The sequence below is a fragment of the Xenopus laevis genome, chromosome 7S (assembly GCF_017654675.1).
Source record: "Xenopus laevis strain J_2021 chromosome 7S, Xenopus_laevis_v10.1, whole genome shotgun sequence".
Classification (NCBI taxonomy): Eukaryota; Metazoa; Chordata; class Amphibia; order Anura; family Pipidae; genus Xenopus; species Xenopus laevis.
This window is the reverse complement of record NC_054384.1, coordinates 20,356,788-20,381,072: the sequence shown is the minus strand read 5'-3', so window position 1 is coordinate 20,381,072 and position 24,285 is coordinate 20,356,788. Positions and strand designations below refer to the sequence as shown.

The 24,285-nt window shown below is 38.2% G+C and overlaps 1 pseudogene; it reads left to right on the top strand.

Annotated features, from left to right (window-relative positions):
* LOC108697188 overlaps positions 1–24,285 on the top strand; it is a 107,269-nt pseudogene that overhangs the window by 4,896 nt on the left and 78,088 nt on the right.

The following is a 24,285-nucleotide window of genomic DNA, read 5'->3' as shown; positions in this document are numbered from 1 at the left end:
TGCATAATACATTTCCCTGATTTTACATTTTCATGGATTTTAAACCATTTTTTTCTGGTCCCCTGAAAAACGTAAAATGGGGGTTCTGCTGTAATTGTCAGCTACCTTTCATTTTATGCAAAAGTGTCTTGAGTCAGCACACTTTAATCCTGTTAATTGACCAGCCATTATATGTGGGGCACATACCCAACAGTTTCGTACTTGCAAGAGCCTTTAGTATTAGATTTATATTATTTAATTAATACAGGTTTGGTACCTGTTATCCAGAATGCTTGGGACCTCGGATTTTGCAGATAATGGATCTTTCCCTAATTTGGATCTTCATACCTTTAGGGCAGGGGCACACACAGCTACTGGGGGAGATTAGTCGCCCAGCAATAAATCGCTTCTTCTTTGGGCGACTAATCTCCCCAAACTGCCTCCCCGCTGGCTAGAATCGAAATCACCGGCTGGATGGCACTCGGATCGCTTTGTTTTCCGAAGTAGCCCAAAGTTGCCTAACGAGGAAACTTCGGACGACTTCGGAAAACAAAGCAAAAAAATTCCTTCCAGACTCCAAGATGGCAATCGGACTAATCCCTGGATCAACTTGTACTGTGAGCTATCTTCCAGAATCCTGTATTCCCTCATTTGCTAAAAAGCCATCCAACCCCTTCTTAAGTCTATCTAATGTATCAGCCAGTATGACACATCATCACAGCTCTCAATGTAAAAAATCCCTTCCGAATATTTAGCTGGAACCTCCTTTCTTCTAATCGGAATGGGTGATATCGTGGTACCTGTACTTCATACTGTATATTTGGTCCAGCAAGCATGCACTATTTGGTTACCTAAGAAAACATACATACAGATATGGAATCCATTATCCGGAAACCCATTATCCAGAAAGATATAAATTATGGAAAGCAGTGTCGGACTGGGACACCATGGGCCCACCCAAAAACCTTAGACCATGGGCCCACCATGTAATCTTAGACCAGGGGCCCACTTGCACTACTATTATACTCCTCCCTCAACCTCTAGTCTCTTTTCTTTACATAGTGTAATCTATTATTCCATCTATTGAGCCACTTAGTTCTCATTGAAATAGAGAATGACCATGAAATAGGCCAAATGTCTAGCAGCATGAAGGCCCACTGACACCTGGGCCCACTGGGACTTTTCCTGGTTTCCCGGTGGGCCAGTCTGACACTGATGGAAAGGCTGTCTCATAGACTCCATTTCACTCAAATAATTCTAATTTTTAAAAGGATTTTCTCTGTAATAATACACCAGTACCTTGTACTTGATCCCAACATAGGCCCATCTAGGGCCTTCTTTGTGCTAGAAATTCTTTATGCTTCGATCTCTTATATCTATTTATTTATCTATCTACCTCTCTGTCTATCTCTGTGTAATGACTTGCAGAAGTATTAGCTCTCTGGCAAAGTCATTGTACCGATTAATATATTTTATACACTGGGGCATAACTACAGAGGAAGCAGACCCTGTGGCCACAGGGGGGTCCAGGAGGTATAGGGGCCCATGAATCCCAATGTATATTGTATTCATACAAAAGACTTTTTTGGGGCCTTTAAAAAAAAAATTCTGTTGGGCCCAGTAATATCTAGTTAAGCCACTGCTTATACGTACCGACAGTTTAATATTTACAATATTTTTCATTATGTAACCTGAAACTTGAAATATATTTTTTATTAATTTCACAGTGTTTTTTTTAAAAAAAAATTGAAATTTGTTATCAGTATTATTTTTTGTAGCGATAACAAATTTGTCTTTTGTGTTATAGACCAATAACTGTATATAAAGTATATAATTTTTTCTACTTAACATTTTTTTGTAGGCTATAATGCGATTAAATAATAATTGAATGCAACAAATGTTGCAAAATGTGATCATGTAGCTAGATAACAAGTGCTAGTAGTAGGGAAATTAATAATGCCCAGATAAATTCTTTAAGTGCAAAGTTTTTGGTTTCCAAAATATGTTAAGCTTTTATCGTACGCATAAAAGACATTTGGGTTCAGATTTATCGAAGATTGAATTTAGAATTTATGTGAATTTTATTTTACTAAATTCGAATGTACTCACATGTATGTATGTATATTTTTATTTGTAAAGTGCTCCTTGAGGGCAAAGCACTGTACAACAAAACAATAAATTAGTAGTAACAAACAAGGAGTCATTTATGAAAAAACTCGAACATCTAGGGGCAGATTTACTAAGTTCGAGTGAATTTTCGAACTACAAAAAGTTAAAATTTCGACCATCGAATAGGATACTACGACTTCGAATATACTTCGACTTCGATTCAAAGTAAAAATCGTTAGTTCGATAGTCTAAGTACTGTCTCTTTAAAAAAAACTTTGACTTCAATACTTCGCCAACTTAAACCTGCCAAAGTGTTATGTTAGCCTAGGGGGACCTGCCAGAGCATATTTCTAAGTTTTTGGGTATCGAAGGAAAATCGTACGATAAAATTGTTCGAATCATACGTTTCGAAGTACGATCTTACGATCATACTACCATTGGAATACGATCGTACGATGAATAAAATCCTCCGACTTCGAATTCGAATGTCGGAGGATTCTATTCGATGGTCGAATTTCGAAGTATTTTCCACTTCGAAATTTGACCCTTGATAAATCTGCCCCCTAATATTCGATAGAATAGTCCTGACCTGAAATTTAAATCGAATTAGAATTTTTCCTCGGAAAAAAACCTCAAATGTCAGGAAGGCTATTAACACCTTCAGATTGGTTAACGGACCTCAGCCATTGACCTGTAAATTAATTCGCAGGTTTTAGGTGACAAATATTCGAATTAGAGCTGTTTTCATGGTCAAGGTTTAATAAATCTCACATTCGAATTTACTTTCGACTTGGTGCCTTTACATTCGAATTTGTAAGTTTTGACACAAAAAAATTAGAAAATTGGAATTTACCATTCGAACCTAAATAAATCTGCTCCTTAGACACTGCTCAGAAACATATGTACAGTTTTATATCTCATACAATGTTTTAGATTTTATTCCCGTGCGTAACAAAAATAGATTCATTTTATCTTTAAAAAATAATTTGCAATAGTATGTCTATTATAAATTCATTATGAAAGGGCAGATAACATTAATCTATATTTGTTGTTCAGCTTATGGTTATATCTATATTTTAGAATAGATTTTTTTTTTTCAGCTACAATGAATGAGTTATAAGTTAATGGTTTATATGTAGAAAACAAGGATGTTCTTGAGGGCTTTGCTTAGTGTTGATTACAGTTAAGCCTGAAGAAGCTGCTAATGTACATTCCTCACTGATAGGCATGAGATAGGCTGCTCCCAGCAATATTTTTAACCTGTAGAAGATAGGGAAGCTTAGTAGGGTTAAGCTTGTCTTCTTCGTTTTGTTTCTTTTGCTGCTATGCTAAATTCCTGATGACATGTAAAGCACACAATCCCTTTCTCTTATCAACAAATGTTAAAAAAGGGATTGGATTTTTTTTTTTTTTGAAGAAGCATCTTTATAACAACAATAAAGCAGTTGTTTTCAGAGTGTTAAGCAATTAACCAGCCAGTCAAGCTGTAGTTGAAGGTGGTGTCTTTTAATGCAACACAATATTCTTGTTGCACAAGGTAGTTAAAGGAGAACTAAAGAAGTAGGCTATAAACATTGTACATTATGCTTTGGGCTTCTGTAGCAGCCCAAGGCAACCACAGCCCTTTAGCAATGAAGATCTGTGTCTCCAAAGATGCCCCAGTATTTACCCATCTTCTTTTTACTGATTCACTGCACATGCTCTGTGCTGCTGTCACTTACTGAGCTTAGGGACTGATTCATAATATACAGTACACATAGAATATAAATATAAGGCTGAGTAGTAAATCATTCAGATTATTGGTATATGTCAGATCAGAAACGAACAAAATGACTTCAGACTTTAATTATCAGCCCTGTAGCATCAGCTTATATTACAGACAATAATATCGAAGTCGAAGGATTTACCGCAATTCGTTCGATCGAACAATCAAAGGAAAAATCGTTCGATCGAACAATCGAAGGAAAAATCGATTAAATCCTGCGACTTGAACGATTCGAAGGATTTTAATCCATCGATCAAAAGATTTTCCCCATAGGCTAACATTGAGGTTCGGTAGGGGGTCAAAGTTTTTTTTAAAGAGACAGTACTTCGACTATCGAATGGTCGAATAGTTGAACGATTTTTAGTTCGAATCGTTTGATTCGAAGTCGTAGTCAAAGGTCGAAGTAGCCAATTCGATGGTCGAAGTAGCCAAAAAAAAAACTTTCGAAATTCTAAATATTTTTTCTTCTATTCATTCACTCGAGCTAAGTAAATGTGCCCCCAGGTCTTTTTTTTTAGTTCTTTTAGGGCATTATCATCTCCCCATCATACCCCATACTATTAGTGATGGGCGATTTTGCGCCGTTTCGCCGAAAAATTCGCAAATTTCCCACCATTAAATCTTCTTGTGCTTTAGGTGCCAAAACATTGATTGAAAATAGTATGTAGTGATGGGCGAATTTATTCGCCAGGCGCGAATTTGCTCAATTCGCCACTAGCGAATAAATTTGCGAAATGGCTAAAAATTCGCGAAAAGGCGCCGGCGTCTCGTTTTTGACACCGGCATCAATTCTGCTTTTGATGAAGTTAGGGGATTCTGCTCAGTAGGGACAAAGATAATAAATGTATCAACTAAATGTATCAATTTAAAACAGTTAAAGTGTCGGCGACCCCCCCCCATAGGTGCTTTAGAAGGTGAAACATGAGACTTTACACTTCAATAGAAAAACGGTCGCCAATAGAAAGTGTTTGGGAAAATACTTTATTTCTGGTGAACGATCTGAAACCAACTGAACTGCAAGAAAGATTTTTACAGATAAATTTTGTACAAGGCCTTCAACACCTTTAGGCCTCAAGAACACGGGCAGATTCAGGGAGATTTAGTCGCCTGGCGACTAATCGCCTCTTCTGTGGGGGCGTCAATCTCCCCGAACTGCCTTCGCTGTGCCTGCCGCCGGCTATAATGACAAAACGCCAGCACCAATTCACTCGCAGCTCTTTGATTTCCTAAGTCGCCTGAAGTTGACTCACGAGGAAACTTCGGGCGACTTCTGAAACCGAAGTGCTGCGAATGCATTGGCGCTAATGTTTGTCATTATAGCAGGCAGAGGTTGTCACCCAGCAGAAGAGGCGATTAGTCACCAGGCGACTTAATCTCCTCGAATCCTCCCGTGTGCTAGCTTTATGATTCACCTTTATGTTAAATCTTAGTGTGCTATAGAATTCCTATATTATTCCTTATAGTTTTTAATTATTTGCACTCTTTTTCTACCTCTTTCCAGCTTTCTAATGGGGTCACTGACCTCAGCAGCCAAAAACCTATTGCTCTGTGAGATTAGAATTTTATTGATATTTTTGCTTTTTATCATTTGAGACCTTTACCTATTCTTATTCCAATCTCTCATTCAAACCACTGCCTGCTTGCTGGGGCAAACAAGACCCTAGCAACAAAATAACTACTGAAATACCAAAACTGGCAAGATGCTTTACAAAATGCTGAATAACTGAAAAACCACAAAAAAATAAATAGCAAATTGTCGCAGAATATCAATATCTTTATCATACTTAAAGTTAATTTAAAGATGAACTACACCTTTAAGCTTTTTCATAATATTCAGTACTGGGTAAATATGCTTTTTTTTTTACATCCTTAGCCTCTCTGGTTTGGAGGACTTCCCTTTATAAATTTAACCATAGTTACCCAGACCATGTTCTGCTATTTGCAATGCTTATTCACGGACAAAACAATGTGAATTCTTATAGCCTTACAAATTTGTTATCAATCTTTAATTTACTTTAATAATTTGATTTACACTGGTGTTTACTTGTCCTACACTTAGAGTTAAGTGGGGTAATTTATCAAAGTCCGAATTTATCTCAATATTTTCTGCTACAAACTCCAATCAAATCCGCTCAGGTTTTTTAGGCTTATTTATTATTATTTTTTTCGGATTTTTTCATCCGATTTTCACAAATTTCACTATTTTTCCGGAATTTTCACCCACAAAATTTGGGGTATTACACGAAACCCATCGCACATGGACTTCTCCCATTGACTTATATGTAACCTCCACAGGACTGAGATGCCGGATTTTCAGATTCAGACTTTTCCATTCTCAGGGTTTAATAAATTCTGAAAAATTCGTGATTTTTTAAAATTATGATTTTATAACAAAAAATCACAGATTGTTCGTGATTTTTGCATTCAAAGTTTAGTAAATAACCCCATTAATGTCATGGTTGGGTAAGGTCTTTTAGGGCAGAAATAAACAAAAACAAATGAAAAAAAAGCTTCTCCAGATTAATGTTTCTGTTTCCAGTGCTTCTTTTACATTCTTGCATTCATTTTTTTATTCCTTTTACCTTGTAGGTGTGGTCCCTGTCACCTAGCAGAGATGGACACTGCCTCCATACCATCCAGATAGATGACAGAGTGTGGTCAGTTGCTATAAATCCTACTTTAGAGTAAATTTTAAGATATCTCAGCAGACTGAGAAAAAAGATGATGATTTATTGTGGTTATTTATTGTGCTGTTAATGTATTACTGACACTGTTATGAAATATTGGATTCATGTCAGAGTTGGACGCCTAATGTCTAATGCAATGTCTTAAAAATAGATTTGTTTCTCACCAAAAGTCTTACCCATTACTGCAACCCACACTCACCTTTCCGGTGCTGTAAACGCAATAATAAACGGGAAAGAAAAGTTCAGTAAGTCCCTGCAGTAGCTTAAAGTGATACTGACACTAAAAAGCTACTTTTTAAAATATGAATGTACATTAAAAGTTACCTATAGGTCGTGTTGATCATTTTTTGCTGAGAGGTTTGTTTATCTAAATTATTGTTAGTTGAAGTTTCTAAACCTGACTGTTTTGACAACCAATGCTAACGGACTCCTGCTGCACAAATATGGCAGCCCCCTCATACAGGAACATGGGGCATCAGATAGGTAAAAAGCATTGTGCAAATACTTAATGGCAAAGTTATCAGTAGCTTCCAAAGGCAATATTATGATCGATGTAAAAAAGAGTTTAATTTCTGTTGTCAGTGTCTCTTTAAAATTGAAATCCCTTTACTGGGTATAAAACACATCAACAGGCAGAATTATCTATTTCTAAATTTGAGGGGGAAAAAGCCACTATCACAGAAAGAAAACATAAAAACATTAACCCATTTTGTATTCTTCAGCACTAGCATATTCTAGAAATAATAGTCTCGGTGATATTTTATACCCCAAGAATATTTGTAAGGCTAGGTTCAGACTAGAAGGATCTCAGCCTGCATAGAAATACAGGCCGAGACTCCACTTCTCCGCTGCTGTGAAATGCAAATTCACGTTTTTTTGCCGAAATCCACACAGAGAGGAGACAATGTTTCCAGGTGCAGGCAGAGCAGTAGCAGAGGAGCACCGGGGAAAAGGATTCTAGGACTATGTTTCTTCTTTGGCCGAGATCCACATTAATGTGGCTAAATCAATGTATCAATTCTGCCCATTAGAACAGATAAAATCCCATTCCATTGTAATAAGTCCTTTCGTGTATGTATACATTTTTCTACAAATCCAGAACCTTGTAATAAATTAGGAAAATTCAGGAAGCTTCCACAAATGCTAAATTTATTATCTGTATGTAAACCTTATTTTCTTATGGTATTATTAACTCAAATCTATATTATTTGATATGATGATATATACATACCTAAAAAGGACCTTAAAGGACAAGGAAAGTAAAAAAAAACTTGGGGTGCCAATTTGTTAAACGTTCCTCCAGTGTTCAACGCCACTAACCTTTTACAGCATCTTGGTGTCTTACAAATTGACACCGTTTGGTGTTTCCGAGGGAGCTTGTCCTTTGAGGACAAATGTGATTAAAGGAGAAGGAAAGTCATCTTGCACTCGGGGGTGCCAAATGTTAGCCACCCCCAAGTGCTTCTATCAGAAGAAAACTGCACTGGCCCAGGGTTATACCAGTAAGCCCCAAAGAGCATTCCTCTTCCATCTTCCTTTTTCTTTTCGCGGCTGCGCATGCGCGGTAGAACGAAAAGCCGAACTTTAACTATAAAGTCGGCTATTTCATTAAATTGCGCATGCGTTTCCCCTGGGAAATTTGAAGAAAGAAGAAGCCGGGAGAGGATCACTCCGTGGTGCTCACTGGTATAACTCCGGGCCGGTGCAGTTTTCTGCTGATAGGAGCACTGGCCCGGGGTTTCAGGTAAGTAAATACAATCACTTGGGGGTGCCTAAAATTTGATTACAATCAAATGTATTATAAACCATATAAAAGTCATAATGTAGCAGGTACATAATGGCAATTCAGTTCCAAATACAAATTCAGTCACATACATATTTACATTATGTATAATCGTATAATTTTTAATACCGTGTCATGTCACTGTATTTATTACTGATAGGTACCATGTAGTGATGGGCGAATTTATTTGCTGGGCACAAAGTTGTGGCGAATTTCTGCCCATCACTAGTGCCATGTAATCTTTTTTCAGAAATAGGAACGGTTCATTATGCTAACTGCTATTTGAGTTAACGGGGACTGAAAAGTGAAACTGAAAAGTGGGTTGGGGGGGTCAGAGGGGTAGTTACAGAAGGATCTATCCCATGAGTTAAGTTGTCTCTGATTGGCCCTTTCAAATTCCGCCCAGGGGAGCGAAAGCAATTCATTGTCATATCCCGTGCCTTGCAGATATGCCCTTATAGTTTCCATTGTTCTCACCTACTTAACTTTAGTAATGAGGGCTTGTTGATTTGGGGGGGAAGTACTCTTCCAGTTCGCTGCCCGGAGCGTTTTTGCTGCCGTCATTATGTGTGTCGCCAGTTTGTTAGTCTCCGGGGCTTTCAATGTTTTTATAGGTAGCACTAGGAGAAATGACAATGGGTTAGATTCTATGGCATGTTTAAAGGTAGCTAATAGGCTACCATGTCCCAAAACTCCTTAACCACCTTGCAGGTCCACCACAAAGCTATATGGATTCAGTATTGGCATGCTCAGGAATAATGGGGATTTGTAAACCTGCTGCACTCTCAGGCATGTTATTTCTCTGAATTATGTTTTTTTATATGTAATAAGAGACATCTCTCATGTTGCAGAAATAGAATACCATAGTAACTGAGGCACATAAAAAATGGTATTTTCATGAAAAAACAATATACCCAGAAAATGCCCCAAAACTGAAACCGATACTGACACATAAAAAATCATAGGAACGTGTCAGTATAAAGTAAATGCTGCACCTGTAATCGTTCCCAGAAAAAACGCCCATAGCCCCGCGAACCTGTTTGCTGCCGACCCGCTGACACTACTAACAGATCTTCCGGGTTGCTTCAGTGACGCTGGGCTGGGGGCGGATCAGTCCTTCCATAGGCTAAATTCCTGTTCGTAATCAGCCTATGGAAGGATTGCGCCGCCCACAGCCCAGCGTCACTGAAATGGCTCAGAAGGTCTTTTAGCAGTGCAGGTTTGCGGGGGGCTTTGGGGGGAACGATTACGGGTGCAGCATTTACTTGATACTGACACATTCTTATGATTTTTATAGGAACGTTGTATCGCTTTAACTCTTTTTAAGTTTGAGAGCCACGTGTGGCTTGTTTGGTTTTAAAGATGATTTGCATTTTCGTTTCTTTTAAGAGACTTTTTATTTTCTCTCTCGTACTTCCACTGCACATCTTCGACTGTGTTATTTGCACTTTACGTTATTAGTTTACTGTTGAGGTTGGTGCCAATATTAGACCTTTGATCTCCAGAAAGTACTGAAATGCTCTTTTACAAATATCTTCAGCTCTGTTTCCATTTAATGTGTTATTTTTACTGTATGCCGTTACACTACCATAAGACAGGATTGATTTTGTCTACAGGCTAATGGAATTGATGAGTTTATGGAAACATTATTTTTCTGGAACTTCTGCACTGGTTTTTGAAACCATTTTTCCCTTGATCGTGACATACTAGTCCTCTGCGAATAAAGTAATATATTTTCTGAGCATGGATTTGCTTTGAGCTCTGGCATGGTGAAGGAGGTGAAATTGATCAGTGACTGGCAGTGACCCTAATAATGAGTTTCCTTTGGTCGTCAGGGGTGCCCCTCTTTAAAATCAAGGCTCTTATAACTCGCAATGGATTTTTCAGGATCAAAATAGCACAATCTGGAACGGCAAAAAGAAAATGTAAGCCAAACATCTTTTCTGTATGATGCAAAATGTATTTCTACTTAGAAGTTTACAACGCTGCTGATTTTCAGTAATTATTCTCCATCTGCATGACCTAAGGGAGAAATAAACACTGAAGTTATTAAATGCAAATAACGAGCTTTTTAGGAGTCTTTGAGGTATGATTTATTGGATAACAAATACAGGATAAAAAAAAGAAATACTTAATTTTCAGCTTATTCAAGTCATAAGTATTGTTTATTTTATTTTTAGTGCCTGTACAACAAGAAAGTCATATCAGCAATAGATTTTAACCTGTCTGTATTAAATTCCCCTAGATCTATGTTTTTCAGCAGGTGGGAGTGTTGCTTTTAACTATTGCTGAAAACCAGGGCAGGCTTAAGTGATGACCTTTTGAGGTCCGTCTCTTGTCTGGACAGTGTCGACTTTCTCTTTGGGCAAATTTAAAGCAGCGCACACCAGACTTGCACACTCTCACTGTCACAATATTTACCCAGTATGTTTTCTTTTTCGCACTGGATGATAGACTAGATCTTAGAAGGTTGTTGTCCTCAATGGATAGGTTTGAATCAGTCACCCATTTTATGTTAGGCCACGAGTTTCTCCCTCTCAGGCTCTGTATACTTTTCTGAATTAGAGACGATTATCCACATCATTAATTCTCCAATTTGATGACTGATACAGCAGTGCCCGCAACACACTACTGACCTCAGATAATGAAAACCCGCTTCTTAACATATTGATGATGAAAGAAGTTAATTAAAATTCCTGGGAGTGAAGGTGTCGTCTAACCCATAAACCTGTCGTTCCACAACTCAACAGTTGTTGAGTAGAAAAGTGAGGACAGAAGAAACAGAGATCAGACGTTATTACAAGAATATTACAACTGAACCGGTCAATATCCTATTGCGGGCCAGGTATCAAAGCATTGCCTCTTTTACACATATCTTTCATTTGAAAAGCCATGTGGCTTTCTTATAAATTGTACCTCAGTGATGGAAACTTTATCTTTTTTTATTGGCATGGGAACAGCTAATCGTGTAATCATAACCCAAATTCCATCCACTAGTTTTAAAAGGGGTATTTTTTAGTTGTTTCTTCAAAACTTTGCAGGATTCTCAAATACTTTGCAAATATAAATATACATATAATTAAAATATAATGGCTCAACAGTTCTCCTCAAAGTCAGTGTAAGTAACCCTAACTATGCACTTCCTATATAGTCTATTTACCTTGGATTGTGGAATATGAGAGAGCTATTGAGCCAAAAGAGTAATGGGGGCAGATTTACTAAAGGGCGAAGTGGTTAACACTAGCTACTTTTCTCCAGTGTTGCCACCCGCAGGGACATTGCCAAATCACTAACTGGACCATCGCTAGTGTTTATTTGCACTCTATCACCAGGTGAATTTTCGCCTCCTCAGACCAGGCGAAGTGCTAGAAAGCAGCTACATCTTCCTCAATCTTCTGTCACTTACATCATATCCAGTGAGCCAAAAATGCATTAAAGTTCCAAAAACGCTGGCAACTTTTCCTTTTTTTAAGCGGGATTGGCTGCAAAAATGTAGGGGCACATTTACCTAGGGTCGAATATCGAGGGTTAATTAACCCTCGATATTCGACCGTCAAAGTAAAATCCTTCGACTTCGAATATCGAAGTCGAAGGATTTACCGATATTCCTGCGATCGAACGATCGAAGGAATAATCCTTCCATCGAACGATTAAATCCTTCGAAGGATTTTAATCCATCGATCGAAGGATATTCCTTCGATCAGAAAATTGTTAGGAAGCCTATGGGGACCTTCCCCATAGGCTAACATTGGCCTCGGTAGGTTTTAGGTGGCGAACTAGGGGGTAGAAGAATTTTTTAAAGAGACAGTACTTCGACTATCGAATAGTCGAACGATTTTTAGTTCGAATCGTTCGATTTGAAGTCGAAGGTCGACTTCGATGGTCTAAGTAGCCAAAAAAAACATTTGAAATTCGAACTATTTTTCCTCTATTCCTTCACTCGAGCTAAGTAAATGGGCCCCTTAGACTTTTTTTGGGTAAGTTGTTTTTATCCACACATTTTATAACATATGGAACATTAATTTTACAGTGGGCTCATGTGTAGGGCATTTTATTAACTCTCTGTCTTTATTAAGGTTCCCTGGACATGTGTAATAAAAAGTGGTAACTTCAAAAGACGTCCGTACAACTTTAAATTGCCCGACTTATGCAAATTGACCTAAGCGCAAGATCACTAGCGAATTTTCACTAGGCACAAACAAACGCTAACACATCTTCACTATGAAATGCTCGCATTGCAGAAGTAACACTAGAGAAAAGTCGCCATCGATCTGCGCCCAGGGCGCAACTTCGCATATTTGTGAATTAGCGTAGTGGTAGCAAAGTGGTGCGATGTGTGCGAAGCGGTCGCTGACGAAAATTCGCCCTTTAGTAAATCTGCCCCATGGACGGCATTCAAATTGAGGAGAAAAAAAAACTTTTCTCCAAATTCAGTTGCAATTTTTTCCCCATAGGCTTCCATAGAGTTTTCACGTGATAAACCGTGAGATAAGTTTTTCTGGATTGAATTGCATCTCAAATTGAATCCCGCCCATGATAAACTTTTTTCTCATTGAATTGAACCTGGCCCTTTGTTTACTTTATTTACTGCTGGAAATACACTTACCATTGATATCTATGGCATCTCTTCAGGTCTGCTTTTGCAATTGTTGTTCTGTTATATTATGAGGTGTTGACCTTGTGTTTTGATAATTAGACCTCTAAGTCACTGAGTGCTGTTACACATAATTATTCAAATCACACAATAAGAAATATAATATTTAATCACTCTTTTAAAGAATATATTTACTGTTCAAAAAGGCATGCCAACAAATGTTGCCCTGTGTCATGCAGAACCTTTAAAATATCTCACCATTGAATGTGCCTGGTGGCATAGAAGCTAGTGATCACATGTAGATTTTCACAAAGTTCTCTGTCTTAATAATTCCCAATACAAATCCACACCTGCCTTCAATGTTCATGCAGCAGAATTCATGGTCGCTGGATGTCAGTATTCACCAATGGTTAGCCATATTTCTGCGTGTTTTGGGACACTTTCCACTGATGCTAGAGGAATTACAGTTGGGGGCCCATTCACCAAGCTCGGGTGAATGAATAGAGGGGAAAAAAAGCTCGAATTTCAAGTAGTTTTTTGTGCTCCTCGACTATCGAAGTGGTGTAAATTCGCCTGAGTAGAATGATTCGAATAGATCGAACGCAAAAACGCTGCGACTATTTGCCCATTCGATAGTCGAAGTACTGTCTCTTTTAAAAATACTTTGACTGCCTACTTCGCCACCTAAAACCTACCGAATTGCTTTAAAAGCCTATGGGAAAGTCCCATAGGCTTGTTTTCCAAGTTTTTGATTGAATAAAAAGGCATTCGATCGAATGAAAATCCTTCAAGCGAATATTCAATCGAGCACCTATTCACCTGGCGAATATTCGCCAATGCAACTATTCGCCAGCGTGTAAATTCACCCGAATTGCCTATTCGATTCTATTTCCCAGTCTAATTTCGATGGATTTAACCCCTCGAAATTTGACCCTTGATACATCTGCCCCTTACACTCCTTTTATTTTTGAGCATTATAGGTATGGGATCTATTATCTGGAACCTGCTATCCACAAATGTTTGAAACAGGGCATTGCCAGTATCTTATAGAATCTGTAAGGTGGATATGACCCGAGAAAAAGAGGCTACAAACTGTTGCAATGAGGTAAAAGGATTAACCCACCTTTATATGTGATATAGTTGAGACATCCAACTCATTTCTTGGTGCTGAAATATACTGAATAATCCTTTATATAGATTCTCTTATATACAGCAATCAGTATACAGTATTTGTAGCCCATGGAGTAAGGGCGCTGAAAGGTGTACATGCCCCAACAGCTCTGCAATTATGTTTTACAAGCAATGTACTATTTAAGGCAATCCCCCTAACACATTTCTGTTGAAGATTTTATTACATGGTTCAAAACGCGTGTGGTATTTTGGGGGCTGTCACCTGCCTTCCTCAGGTGAAAATTACCTAAAGGCAGTGGCCCATAAAATATGGTGGAGGCTTTACAATTTTTACACCATGTAAATCATTTTATAATAGAGGTGTACCCAGAAATTACTTGCATCACATTTTACATTGATTATGGAGATTTTATGGAGATTTGGAGCGCCACATTTCTGTGGCTGATCATAATCTACAAGTGATTAGTGCAGCAAACCATATGTTATAATATGTCAAATTACATCCAAGCTTCTACTGATTCAAGTGACTCGTGTCCAGAGTAACCAATACTCACTTTGTGATAAATATTTAGAAGGAAAACTAGAAAAATGTGCCTTATTAATTGTTAAACTGTTATGTTTCAGTTTTTACTAGGGATGCACCGAATCCATTATTTGGGATTCACCCGAATCCCTGAATCCTTGGTGAAAGTTTCGGCCGAATACCGAACCAAAAAAGTGGAAAAAAATCTTCGTTTGTGACGAAAAGTCACGTGATTCCCCTATCCGCCCCTAATTTACATATGCAAATTAGGATTCAGATCCGGTTCGGCCAGGCAGAAGGATTCGGCCGAATCCAAATCCTGCTGAGAAAGGTCGAATCCCGAACCGAATCCTGGATTCGGTGCATCCCTAGTTTTTACAGATAAGTGTGAATAAAGTTGTTTTTTATGGCAGAACATAGTGATATGTAAAAATGGATGTTTCTAGTAGATATCTGGATCATTTTAAATTCATTGTGGCATGAGACTTGTAGGGGCAAATTCACTAACAATCGTAGTTTCGCCAGGCGCAACTTCGCCGCACTTCGCCAGGCGTAGTTTCGCCAGCGCTCCGCAAATTCACTAAAATCCGAAGTTGCGCACAGGGGTAGCGTAAGATTGCGAAGTTGCGCTAGCGTTGATTCGCTAAGTAAAGCGAAGTTACGCTAGCGAAGGCTAATTTGCATAGGGCGCCAAATTCAAATTTCAATGGAGGAATACGTATCAGCACTACAAATGCCTAGAAAACGTTCAAATCATCAAATAAAAATTTTATTTTGCCCTACACGTGTGCCCACTGTCTAGGTAAGTTGCCATGAGTCAGGAAATGTAGGGGGAAGGAGGGGAGCCCCCAAAAAATTTTCGATCTTTTTCAGCCTATCACCCATAATGTAGAAAACACGCCAGCATGTTTTGGGACTTAGAAATTTTTTTTACTTTTTTTGAAACAATCCCTATCTACTCTATTGCGCTTCGCCAGGTCTGAGGTGGCGAAGGAAGTCTAGCGTAAAAGGTAGCGTTCAGTACACTGCGCGCGTTAGTGAATTTGCGTAGTTACGTCGCTAGCGAAAATTCGCCAGGCGTAAGGGTGGAAAGTAACACTAGCGAAACTACGCCAGCGTTCGTTAGTGAATTTGCGCAGTAACGAAAATGCCAAACGCTAGCGAATTAACGCTAGCGTTCGGCACTTCGGCGCTTAGTGAATTTGCCCCGTAGAGTTTTTGGATAGGCTGGATGCAGACAATTACTAGGATGGTTGTATATCACCGTCGCCCTAGGTGAATGGTTCCCGAACAGTGGGGCTGGCCCATGTAATAAATAAGGAGAGAAAGCATGAATGTCAGGTAGTGTGAAATTTGGGGAAATTATTTACTATGTTGGATATCCCTGGAACTTAGAGGAGTAATGCTGAGGGCACACATGGAAGCTTTGGAAGAAAAACACCAATTTGACCCACACCTGTACCATATGTGTAGGGACAGGAATGGATGAGATCCTCCTTTTACTTTGCACATGGGGTGGATTTAAGCCGGAAAATGCAAAATAAGGGGTTTTGGCTGAAAACTGCCCCGTATGCAGTGACAGGCTGGTCTCATTGATTCCTTTTAATACACACAGTGGACAGATGTGGGTTGGATAAACCCAATAAAACAGCATGCATGCCATTCGATTTATTGTTATAACATTGGTTTCATGTGACTCTTTTATGAGCTAAAGAGGGCCCAATAAATTCTTGAACTGCAATGGAGCACCTAATGCCAAAAAGTTTGAAGACCTCCACCCTAGGGTGTCCTGAGGGCCAGTCCTTAGCCGAAAAATCACTTTTTGTTTTATATTGTCCACAAATTGATTGTTTGGTATCTGCCAAGTCTTTCATAAGATAAATATGCTGTGCCGTCTTTCATGTCGCTTTAGGTAAGTGTTTCTTTTCTTAAGGCAAATGTTCACACACAGTTGCTCGTGTTTACTTTTGCTGTGAAGAGCAGTATGCCTTTGTTTATTTATCTTTGATCAGTGCCATGCTGTTAGATAATACGATTGCTTCAGTGGGTGATGAAGCGGAGCAAGGGGAATGGACAGAGACAATAAATCATTTTATAAAGAAAATTTCCTGGCTAGAATGCCTGGCACTTACATCAGGGTTTTAAAGGGTTATTTTTTAGTTGAGCATGTATCTGGCCACTGCTATTCAAACATTGTTAACTGTTACAGGCATTGGACCTGTTATCCAGAATGCCTGGGACCTGGGGTCTTCAGGATAAAGGATAAATCTTTTTGTAATTTGAATGTCCATGCTATGTCCACTTAAATATAATTTAAACATTTTATAAACCCAGTAACATTGTTTTGCCCCCAATAATTATAATTTAGGATTGTGTACTGTTTTATTATTACAGAGAAAAAAGGAAATAATATCTAAAAATTAGAATCATTTGTTTACAATGGAGTCCATGGCCTTCCTGTAATTTGGAGCTTTCTGGATAACAGGTTTCACATACCCGTTATCCGGAACCCCATTATCCAGAATTACAGAAAGGCTGTCTCCCATAGACTCCATCATAATCAAATAATCTACACTTTTAAGATTTCCTTTTTCTCTGTAATAATAAAACAGTACCTTGTACTTGATCCAGACTAAGATATAATTAATCCTTATTGGAAGAAAAATCAGCCTATTGGATTTATTTAATGTTTATATTAATGTTTAGCAGACTTAAAGGGGTTGTTCACCTTCCTAGTACACAGGGAAAAGCTATAGAAGCTATTTATTGCCAATAGATTAGCCACAATAGTGCAAGCTATAACGCTATATTTATTCTGCAGAATGCTTTACCATACCTTTGTAATCAGCTCTAGAAGCTCTCTCTGTTTGTTTAGGATAGTGGCTGCCATATTAGCTTGGTGTGACATCACTTCCTGCCTGAGTCTCTCCCTGCTCACTCATAGATCTGGGCTCAGATTACAGCAGGGAGGGGAGGAGGGAGTGGGAAAGGGAGAGAGGAGCAAACTGAGCATGCTCGAACCCTAACTCTGGAGGTTTAAGCTGAAAACAGGAAGTCTGATACAGAAGCCCATGAGTACACAATAGAAGGAAAGAAATGTGCTGTTTCTTTTGACAAAGGACTCAGAGCAGCATTACTTTGATGGTTTACTGGTGTATTTATATAGACCTTTCTGATAAATCGTACTTAATTTTAGCCTTTCCTTCTCCTTCAAGTGTTTCCAATAGGAATTAATTATACAACTGTTGCTAAAGCTGGCTGGACACAAAGAAAAATGTGATGTAGGTGTGTGTTTAACAAGCGCAGAATAGTCCTGGTATGCACTACTTTGTCATTCCTAAAGAAATCACACAAATGCACTTTTCCTCCTGCTTATAGGGACTTTTCTAAGCTAAGGTTGTTTGTACATTCATTATCTGTCTAGATATGGTACTCTTTTACAAGCATCCTGACAGAGAACACGATATTTATAGACCACGTAAACCATGCTGCTGAATAACACCGATGCAGACAGAAGGTCTGCTGCGTATGCAGTTCAACGTTCTTGTGCTGCTTATTATGTGTGTGATGACTGGTACTAAATGGACTTTGCATATTTTTTAGGAGACATACACAGTTTACAGGTGTATAGATATAGAAGGGATAAGATCAGTTGTTTACTGTGTAACTCCATGAGATCTCTTTTTCATCTTTCTCTCTTTTTACTCTCACTCTCGAACCTCTTTCCATTTCACTCTATTCTGTATGCACCATTTAGTCTGAGACATTCTTACTCGGTAGCACCTAAAACAAAAATACTAAACCCCCCCGAACAATGTAGGTCTCTATAAAAAGATATTGAGTAAAACAGCTCATGTATAAAACCCTGCTTCATGTAAATAAACCATTTTCATAATAATATACTTTTTTAGTAGTATGTGCCATTGAGTAATCATAAAGAGAAAATTGCCATAGGCCGCCCCCTGGGATCGTAGGATTCACGGTGCACACAAACAAACCACATGTTAGGTCACATGAGCCAATTAACAGACAGAGTTCTGTCTTTTGCTTCTATACTTCTTCCTGTTACTGTTAGTTCTGCAGTATTTCTGGTCAGCTGATCTCTGAGGCAGCACACAGACCATCACAAAATGGTAGTTCAAGGCAAGAGATGTAAAAGGGCAATATTTACTTTCCAGTTTGATGATTCTTTAATATGCCACTTAATTTAATATAATCTGTTGCTTAAGTATTCCTTTTGGGGGTATAGTTTTCCTTTAACAGCTGCGGTTCACCACCTGCTTTCCCTAGTACAGTCCTACTAGTGTTTAGAATTATGTTTTGATTTTGATAGACCATAAAATTGTGCCATTCTGTCATGATCTATGGCTAAATCTATGTGCACTTTGCCCTCCTAGGTTGTCCACCTGCATAGAATGTAAAGCTGGCCATAGACGTGCAGATTGTTTTTGTTTTTTTTTAATTCTTTCCCAAAGTTTGTTAAACGTTTTTGTTTTCCATTTTCCTCCCATGGTCAAAGAAATACTTCTGTTGAACTGGACCTTACAATGTGTGACATGTATCAGGTTGTAAGTTCATCTTGTTCTTCTTGTGCTTGAGTGGGTTCCCTATGGCTACTCAGGTTTCCGCAAACACTGCTAAAACATACAGGCAGGTGGATGGATTCCTGTTAAAATTGATGCAAGTTTGTGTCCGAATGTGATAAGGACTTATGTAAGCTCCACTGGAGCAGGGACTGATGTGAATGATGTATTATCTCTGAGACGAGCTGCAGAATATGTCAGCGGTATATAAATAAGGAATAATAATGTTTTTCTAATGGCACATATCTGGTTGTGTATGGATTAATGCTATTTGTTTATGCTGATTGTGGCCAAACCATGCATGGATTTGGCCTCTTCTGCTAAATCATGTTCAAGTCCACCTATTGAGGCTCGGGAACCAAGGAGCTATTGCCACCCTGTAATTTCAGGGTGGCCAAAGTGGTTTGCATCAATATGTGCCACAAACTTGCATTCAGCAAATCAGACATTAAGGGGGTTATTTATCAAAGTCCGAATGACAAAAACTCGAAAAATTCAAGTTTTTACTATAAAATCTTAATTTTTTAGTAGGAAAAAACTAAAAAAATGTTGGGGATTTATTAAACCCCCGAGGCTGCAAAAAGTCTGAATCCAAAAATCTGGCATATCAGACCTGCCGAGGTTGTATATAAGTCAATGGGAGAGGTCCCTGTCCTATTTGGAAGCGTCTGTGGTCTGCGATGGAATTAGCCCAAAAAACTAGGGGGGGTGCGACTGCAACAGGGCACCGGTGGTTCGCGATCTTGCGGGGGGGGGTAGGATGCTCGCTATGCAGCCCCGGTAGCCCCGCACCCGAGAGTTCTGTTACTGCTTTAAATCCAACTATTTCAGACTATTGTGGAAAAAATACGAAGAATTCTGGCTTTTCGGGGGAAAGAGCTGAAAAAAAAATTCGGGAAAAAAACGGATTTTTTTCCGTGTTTGTCTTCGATCCAATTAAATCATACTTTTTAAATAATAAATAAGGAAAAATGTGGATTCTAGTTTGGTCTGATTTTTTTTTTACTTAAAATAATCAGAAAAATGAGTATTTTGATAAATAAGGCCCTTTATCAGTGTTTTATCCTTCACAAATTGCACTCTGATAATGGTAACTGCAAATTGCACCAGATTTGCAGAAAAAATTCACATGTTTTGCCTCATCACGCCCAATTGAGTGGAGCATGTCCACAGTTAACCTGGAATTTTGTTAAAAAAAAAAAATCAACAATTTGCATCTGAAAATTGCCCTTTGCATACTGCACTGTAAAGAGGCTTAAAGTTTTGACACCACAACATAAAACATAAAAGCATAGTGATAAAACGAATGCAAAAGTCCCAAGCAACAAGTAAAGGCAACTCGGATAGGGAAACAATGTTTGCTATTGTCTATAAGTTACAAATGTTACCTGCTGTAAATGCTTAGTCAGTGTAATAAATGACTATTTTTTTGTAATTCTGTTTGAATTGATCCATTGAATTTGGCCACTGTTGAAATACTTATTACTTATAAAGTTGTGGGCAGATTTTCCAAATTTGTTACAGAGACTGTTATGCTTATTAGAAAGGAGCTTGTCCCATATTGTAAAAAAAAAAAAATAATCTCCAAAGTGTAATAGCAAATCCAGATGGTAAGGAGTTCTGAAAGTTACAATCATTTTAGTACCTTCAGACTGATATTAAAAAGAATTAGGCCATTGGATTACATTTTAGTATGTATTTCCAGATCATCAAGAATGTTTACTCTTGGAGAAATTCTAATACTGCAAGAATTTTCAAAGAATGATTACATTCTTTAAATTAAGTATTTATTGGGTCTGGCTGTGGAACAGACGGATTTTAAGCAGGATACCAGGTTTGTGTTCCATAATTCATTGAACGCTGGTACGTTATGAGTGGTTGCCTTCTGCAGGTGTTGGTGAAGGATGGTTTCGAGGGTACAATTAAAAAGACTTAATCTGACAAGGGAAGAGGGGGCGAGGAAATTGAGTGTTGCTTTGGTAACCTGGTATAAAGCTTTTTTATCACTCCAGACTGATTTATTTTTGTATATGCTTTTAAGTGTTATCTGAATCAAAGCAGGATAAAAGCTGTTTAGGAGGATCCATCAAAAATAGTTGAATTGGTTCATTTTTTTTTTTAGAGGTTAATTGTTGTCCACAACGCAAACCATCTAGTAATAAAAATGTGGGAATTCTTATCGTATGTCTAGGGCCAAGTATGCCAGCTTCGGATTGAATGGTGTGACTTCGGCGGGGTTAAACCTGGTAGCAAGTGCATTTCTTTCCAACAGGTTAATCACTTAAGCATTTACATAATCTCAGGAAAGTACAGATGGTCCATTTTAAGGCTTCACAATTTATGACTCATAAGGACTATCATTAACTGGAAAAATTATGACGTGCAAAGATTTTGAAATGTCACAGACCATGTTTTTATACTGTATATATGGGAGCTTTTGGTACTAGATAATATTCTTTGTTGTTATCAGCTAGCCTAGATTCTTTAATGCTCGTTACAAGTGTTTGAAGAAAACAGAAAGCTTTGGTTATTTTTTTAATTAACAATTTGCTTGTACCTTAGTCAGCAGGCTGGAAGATTATGATTTGGAGACTACTTTTGTTTTAAGGCAAAGGTTAGATGGGCAAATACAAGAGATCCTCTGCACTCAACCCATTATCAATATATTTAAGACTTTGAGACATTTTGTGCCTTAAAATGCCCTCCCCTTTAAACAAAACAGGGATTGTTTGTCCATATTTTGCAATATAATTAAGCTGGCCAACTATGTCAAAGTCATCTCCGGTTTGACCAGTCCTAAGCCGCCATAGACGCAAAGATCCGATCATAGGAATCGAGGATTCAAACGATTTTCAGACCGTTGGTGGAGAGTCCCGACATTTTTCTTCTGGCGGAGATCGGTCATGGTTGGGTCAATCGGACAGGTTAAAAGATTTCTGTCGGCTGCCGATAATTTCTCTGCATGTATTGACGATCATACGATTTTCAGTGGGAGACTGTCACCAGCTTTGGTCGGACATAACTTTCATACGATTGCTGTCAGGGGCAGAACATCGTCTGATCTGTTCTTTTCTACTTTATTTGATCGGAATGGTTAGTGGCAGGTCTAGGATTCGAACAATTGGATCTTTGCATCTATGCCCAGCTTTACTCTCACTTTTATCTAATTCATTTAGAATTCTGCTTCTTAATTATACATTTTACACAGGAACTAAGTTTTACCTGCAACTCACTTGCTTTGAAGGTTAAAACTCTCAAACATAGTTTGGCCACCACTGTGATCACATGACTGTACCTGGAAAGAGTGGGGGGCTACAACATGGAGCTGGCCACTGCTCCTGTATAAACTATAACAAACAAAGGAAAGTTGTGTTCACCGATAATTTTTAAACCATTAAGTGAGGGTGCAGTGAGGCTTTGACCACAAAATTTGTATAGACAAATACAGCGAAACCTCATTTTTACATCCCCTGATTTCCCTCATTTTATAAGTCCTCTTCACTCAACCCATTATCAATATATTTAAGACAATGAGACATGACATGTTTGGAAGGGTATTTTTTGGTAGTTTAAGACACAAAATGTCTCCATGTCTTAAATATATTGATAATGAGTTGAGTGCAGAGGACTCTTGTATTTGTATATATGTATTTTGTGGTCACAGCCTCATTGCACCCTCACTTTATGGTTTAAAAATTATTGGTGAGCACAACTCTCCCCCGTTTGGTAAAGGTTAGATGGCTCATTTACCTGGGAAAATCAAGTTTTCTGTAGCTGGTTGAAAAAAGGCAGCTTCATATGGCGATTTTGCCTTCCTCTGTATCATGTAGAAGTAGGATGTGACCGTCAACACCATGTTAATCAAAGCAGGAAACTTGAAAACATCATTAAAAACTATTACAATGTGTTACAATTTAAAAGTTAGCATTAAGTAACCATCAGAGTCACATAGGTGTAACCCATTTAATATTGCTTGTGCTTTTCGGCATCTAAAATCTGACAGTGTTTTTCTTCGTTATAAAAGCGTTCGTAGAAACTTCTGAAGATTGCCGAGCTTTATCGGCATGAAACCCAACACAAGTTAAGAAAATCTTAAATGGGCCCCTATAACTTTACTTCAATTTTCTTTGACTTCTTATCAACGTGAGGTTGTCACTTTATACAACACAATCAATAAAAACAAATATAGCTTGTATCCAATGTTTTTTTTTTTTACACAACGTTATCAATTTTAAATTTAATTAATTAATTAACTTCTGAACCTGTTGCATAATTAATATTTATTGTCTATGTCGCTTCCCAAATTTTAGGTTTAAAGTACTTTTCTTTTGCAGTTTAAGCATATAGCAGGTTTAATACAATGTAATTGTTGTTAAATATCCTTGTAATATGCTTTTAAGTTATAGTGAAACCTAAGTGTGGGTCAAAAAGAATGTACACATTGTGACCTCTCCTTACTTTCAGTGATTGGCAGGCAGTCATTTGAGGGAACGCAGCCTCCCTTTCATCTCACTTAGTACTACACAGGAACAATAGAAAGCTGATTTTTCTTGTTGTTTCTCATTTGAAAAGGGTCTGGTATCTGTACTAGGTACCTGTAACACTGGGGTCTTGATTGGGGTCTCATAAAGGGTCCTGTCACTATATCCAAAGGGCAGGCATACAAAAGATATCAGTGGGTGGGGGTCTCAACTGACCACTAAAGAAGGGAGGGGAGGATCAGGGAGGCAGTGGAGGGAGAAGCAACCCCCGATGAGAGTCTTAAAAAGAGAACCATTTTTGTTTAAAACCCATCAAGCACATCTGCAGAATTGTCCCAGTTGCTGCCTTAAAGTTTCAAAAGAAAATGATCGTTTGATAAACCGTCCTGATTCACCACTTTCTCACAAGGGAGAGAGACTTCCCTTTGACCTCCGTATGATTTCACATCAGGCCGTCTTTTCTTTATGCCTTAAATTGCTGTAGAAACTTTGAAATGCATCTCTTCGTATTCCATATTTAGCTAGCCCTGCTTTTCCATGCATTCTCTCATTCTTTCTGTGCCATTCCTTCTTTCTTTTTATTTTCACTCTCTGCTGTTTGGCAGCTTTATCCTTCCATGAGTATTTAGAAAACAAGATGTGATTGTACA